This window comes from Bison bison, unplaced genomic scaffold, assembly GCF_000754665.1.
Source record: "Bison bison bison isolate TAMUID 2011002044 unplaced genomic scaffold, Bison_UMD1.0 scf7180017864068, whole genome shotgun sequence".
Classification (NCBI taxonomy): Eukaryota; Metazoa; Chordata; class Mammalia; order Artiodactyla; family Bovidae; genus Bison; species Bison bison.
The window spans coordinates 4026588-4031862 of NW_011494640.1; the positions used below are offsets into that span (position 1 = coordinate 4026588).

The 5275-nt window shown below is 44.8% G+C and overlaps 1 protein-coding gene across 1 annotated transcript in view; it reads right to left on the minus strand.

Moving 5' to 3' along the window:
- The window catches only part of COPS7B (COP9 signalosome subunit 7B), a 27875-nt gene extending 23066 nt beyond the window's left edge, over positions 1-4809 (minus strand). The window contains exon 1 of the mRNA XM_010836958.1: positions 4669-4809. The gene's annotated coding sequence lies outside the window, so the exon portion shown is untranslated. The remainder of the gene's footprint in view (positions 1-4668) is intronic.
- Positions 4810-5275: the final 466 nt, after the last annotated feature.

A 5275-nucleotide genomic window follows, 5' to 3' on the forward strand; every position in this document is an offset into this window, starting at 1 on the left:
ACTCGAGTTCCGCCCACACTCGGTTCCTCTGTCGCGTTCGCAGCCTCGGAGCTCCAGTGAGGCCTCCACCAGAGAAAGGGGGTCCGAGCCGGCTGGGGTGGGGGTCCTGAGGAGAGGAATGCAGCCTAGACAGGACTGGGGGCCCAAACCATTGCCATCAGCAGCTTTGAGCCCTAAATCCATTCTCCCTGCAGAACTGTAGCTACCCATGGGGTACAGAGCATCTTTGCGCCGAATGCTGTACACCGTCTGGTTGAATTCTTAAAACAACTCCAGGCCTGTAACATTATTCCCATTTTTTCAGATCCAAAGGCCAGTGTGTCGAAGTCTGCTTTGAAACCCAGGCTCTCTGAAGCCAAAGACCATGTTCTTCACCTCTATTCAGGAAATGTTTAAAAATAAGTAAAAGATGGGTTGAACCAACCATGATTCTGTGACCAAAATGATATTTGTGGTGTTGCATCTGGTATTTACCAACGCCCCTGGAAGATAGCTAGGAATGCCACGCAACTGAATACCTAAGCTGGCTCCTTTAACGTGTACACCAGACTAAGATCTTGAAAATGAGAAGGGGAAAACAAAACAAAACCCTATTTACATTTCGTGAATTCAAGTGCAGAAATCAGACAGCGGCAAAGGTGTGGAGCACCAACACATTCATTTTGAAAATTTCTTTAGTGCCTATTATGTTCTAGAAGGTTCTATGAAGATAAAGTTCTTGCCCTCAAAAAGCTTCAATTTGTTAAGTGCTATGAGAGAGAGAGATGACACCACTTTGGAAGCACAGAAGAGAATGCACTGGGGAAGAGAAAGTGGGCATCTTATGGGCAAGAGCTGAGAAGAAAAAAGGTCTGCACTATGTAGCGTATACTGATGCAAAAAAGAAACCCAGAGTGACTGGAGCCCAGGGTGAGAGATGGGGGCTGCAGAGCCAGCATCAGGTCATCTTGTGTTCTTGGAAACCACATGCAAGGCACTATACCCATAAAAACCTAAATACAGCAAAGTTCCTACCTGGGAGAGTTCATGGTTCTGGGGGAGACAGGCCTGTCTGGCCAGGACAGATGGTGCCACAGGTATCCCAGAAGTACAGCCAAGGCTCTCCTGACTGTGCCCTGGGGAGAGGTGATTCAAGGCAGCCTTCTAGAGGAAATGAGGCTTGAGTTGAGCCTGAAAGAATGAGCAAGCAAATCAGAAAGAGGACAAGCCATGTAAAAGAGTTTTTCTTTTATCTTAGAGGCACTGGGGAGCTACTAAAGGTTTTTAAGCTGTGGAGAGGTCTGAATAATTGCCATTTTGGACACTAGCTGCTATAGGAATGGACTGGATATGGAGAAAACTAGAGGCTGGGAAACCCTTGAGGTGACTGATGGATTCCGGTTAAGAGATTGTGAGATCTTGAACAAAGGTGGCAGCAGTTGGGCTTGAAATAGAAAGGTCCTTGTTGGAGATGTTTAGACCATAGACTCTATCCTGGCAACCAGTTGAATGCAGGGATAGAGACGGAAGATATCACCCAGGATTCTGGCTGGGGAGGCCAGAGCTGTCTGGAGGTGGTGGTAAGTGAACAGGGCTGAGGAGGAAAAGGGACAAATTTGGTGTTGGAAAGAGGACTAATAAGTCTTGTTTAAGTTCATAAATATTCTGGCTGTGCCTCTGCTTCCTCCAGAATAATGTTCATATTTGAAGGCTCAGGATGCCTCCCCCACCCCACCCAGCTTTGTCTCACTGCCCTCCCCTCATCAGAGCTCAAACTCCATGCCGTCCCAACACAACAGGACTCAGATCTTGCCTCTGACACCAGGGCCTAGGCTCAGACTTGCTCTCTCTTCCTTTGTGCAGTGCTCTTCCCTCATATTTGTCTGCTAAAATTCCACCAACTATGTAGGCAAAGAGTTAAACAATTTAAAAAGTACTAATCATGAAAAGGGAACACTGAACTATGACCCTTCATTAAAATTAAGAATTGCCCTTTCTCAAAAGACACCAGTACAAGACTAAAGGGACAGGACACAGACTTGGAAAAGATATTTGTAAAGCGTGTATCAGACAAGGAACTCTGTATCTAGACCATATAAAGAACTACAAATCAACAAGAAGATAATCAGCCCAATTAAAAAAGTGGACAAAAGACTTGAACAAACACTTCACAAAAGAGGATAGCAAACAGTCAACAAGCATATGACAAGGATTCAACACCAAAGACAATGTAAACAAAAACATAATGGGATACCACTTTTAGTCAAAATGGCTAGGATTTTTAAAAACTGACACCACTCTCTATTGCCAAGGATAAGAGTCAGCCAGAACTCTCTTATGTTGCTGTTTAAGGTGAAAATTGGTACAAATATTTTGGAAAACTGGCAATATCTACTATTGCTGATCACACACCCTCCAGACAAGCCAGAAACTTCTCTCCTAGAAATAAGTGCACGAGTCCACAAAAAGAACCGTTTAAGAATGTTCACTGCAGCTCTGTTAATAAAAGCCAAAAATTGGTAAATGAAAACCTAAATGTCCATGAACAGTAGAGAAGATAAACAGTGCTACATACCTACAATGGAATACTACTTAGCAATTAAAAAGTAAAAATAAAAAACTTAGCTACTGCCACATACAGCATAGATGAATCTCACAAAAATACTGAACAAGAAAAGCCAGACTTATACTGTACATAGTGTATGATTACATAGGAATTCAAGGGACTTCCCTGGTAGTCCAGTGGTTAAGAATCCACCCTCCAATGCAGAAGACATAAGTTCAGTCCTTGGTCTGGGAACTAAGATCCCACAAGCCGTGGAGAAATAGGGCCCGTGCACCACAACTACTGAGCCTGCCAGCCCTAGAGCCCATGCTCTGCAACAAGAGAAACCACCACGATAAGAAGCCAGGGCTCTGCAACCAGCCAGTAGCCCCGACTCGCCTAAACTAGAGAAAGCCAGCGTGCAGCAACACAGAACCAGATCAGCCAAAAATAAAGAAATAATACATAAATAAATTAAATTCAAGGACAGGCAAAACTGTTCTATGGTAATAGAAGTCAGAAGAGTGATTATCAGGACGGAAGGATGACTGGGAAGGGGCAAAGGGGTGCTGCAAACATTCTCTATCTGGATTTAGGGGTTCATGACACAAGTGTATACGTAGGCAAAAATTGTGCCCTTGCTGTATGTGTTATATTTCATTAACAAAAACAATTTACAGATAAAGATTTTAACGTAGACCCCTGCCACCTCCTCCATCAAGTTTTGCCAACTGAATGTATCTTTCCATGGGGGCCTCTGTAGCATTCTAATGTCCTTTCTTTTGTACCATGCCTACCATTTCATCTTGAATTCCAGTGGAATCTCTTTATTTCCCTAACTACATGGTTATCTTCCTGGTGGTAGTGACCATGTCTTTCACCTTCTACCAACAAAGTCTGGCAAGTAACAGAAACTGAAAAAGGTGTTTGTTGAATTACATGGAAGGAAAAATCAGGTGGGTGCCCAGAGGGGCAAAAGAAGTAAAGGAAGAGGAAGGAAGGCCTAGAAAAAGAGTATAAGATCGCTAAAGAAACTTTAGCTTAAACTACAGTATTTATCTAGTTTCTGAAATCATATTAAAGCTTTACTGTCTGAGCTACCAGGGAAGCCCTTGAACACAGAACAAATCAAAACACCAAGTCTTACCTAGACTGAGGATAAACAAACACTGCACTCCTTCACTTGTAGGAAAGTCACCAAATAAATGTTCACCTAATATCCACTGAAGAAAAACACACGACCTAAAACTTGCAAGTTATGTTTTATACAGGGACCTTACTGAGGACTATAGCCCAGGAGACAGCCTCATATAGCCCTGAGGAACTGCTCCAAATATGTAAGGGAGGAGCCAGGATATATAGCAGTTTTTGCTGAAAGAGAGCTTGTAGTTGAACATCAAAAGATTACTGCCAATTAACAAGAAACAGAGAACTCAAATGGATGATTTCTGTGGTTTTCTATGCTTGGGAAGATGCAACTGTCTGGGCTCATTGACATCATTCCTTAGATATGTATCTTAATTATCTAGGGCAAGTTCCTATTTTTCTCCATCCTGAATCCTCCTCTGGGCCCATCTTCAGCGGTGGCTTCAGTGGCTGACGGCTTGACAGTGGGCAACGTTTGTTGTTGTTTACTGAAATGTTAGGCAACATTTTTTTGTCCACAGTATCCTCTGGGTGTTTCAACCTTGATAGGAAAACTTCACCAAGGAGAGGAAGATCGCATAGCCATGTTGCTAAAAATAATCACTACCCTAGTGTACTGCAAAAAGCCCAGACTGCAGGAGTCTTAGAGCTGAATTCTAACTCTGCCCCAACTTTCTGTGACCCCGACAATCTCTCTGCCTCTCTGGGCCTCAGTTTCTTCATACGTAAAATAATAGAGGTTGGATTAGCAAATCCTCTGAATTCTGACTGTATTGATAGTCTGAGTACACAACCTTTACATCTCTTGGTCCACCGCAGGAGCACACCAGAAATCCCTGCGAAATACCTAACCGGCTCCCCAGGCCAACAAACAAGTACGACTTGAAGGAGTCATTCTATTACATTCTCTTTCATGATTTAATCAGTGTTTGTGTTTGTTGTTTCAGCCTTACCATGATGTGCAGGAGATTTCTGGGTTCCATGTAAATAGAAGTTACCTGTCTGTGGGCTGTCATCTTTTGAGGCTGAAGAGGATCTTCCCGCCTGGTTTCAACCCCTGGGATTCAGAAACCACCAAGCCTACAAGCAGATTTATGGATTTGCGCACACTTTGCGGCACACTGGAATCGAAGTTAGAGGAACTGAGTGCGGAGAATGCTGGGATTTGTAGTCCCTGGGCTTTCTGTTGCGTGCTGGGATCTGTGGTCTCCCCGGGCGCCCCCTGGAATGCTGGGAAGTGTAGTCTCTACCACATCGCACAGGGCAACCTGCTGTCATCTCAAAGCCCTGCTGTACCCAGCCGCAGGAGAGCCTCTGCAAATCTGAAGCAAACTCTCCTCTGGGACAAACTCTAGGCAACCACGCCGAATGAAAATTTTGTCCTACGGGACTTCCCCGTGAGGGCCCTTCCCATTGACGCTCTTCGTCCCCCTGCGAAGCCGCTGGGTGTTTCTATTGGTCGATAAAGATGCCAATCGCCGAGGCGGGCTTTCTATTGGCTTCAGGGCGGGCGCTCAGAGGCTAGAGGGAAGGAGAAGGGATAAGGAGCGGGAGCTGAGGGGAGGGAGAGGCTGGGTTGGGTCTGGCCGCTGCCGCTGTTCGCCC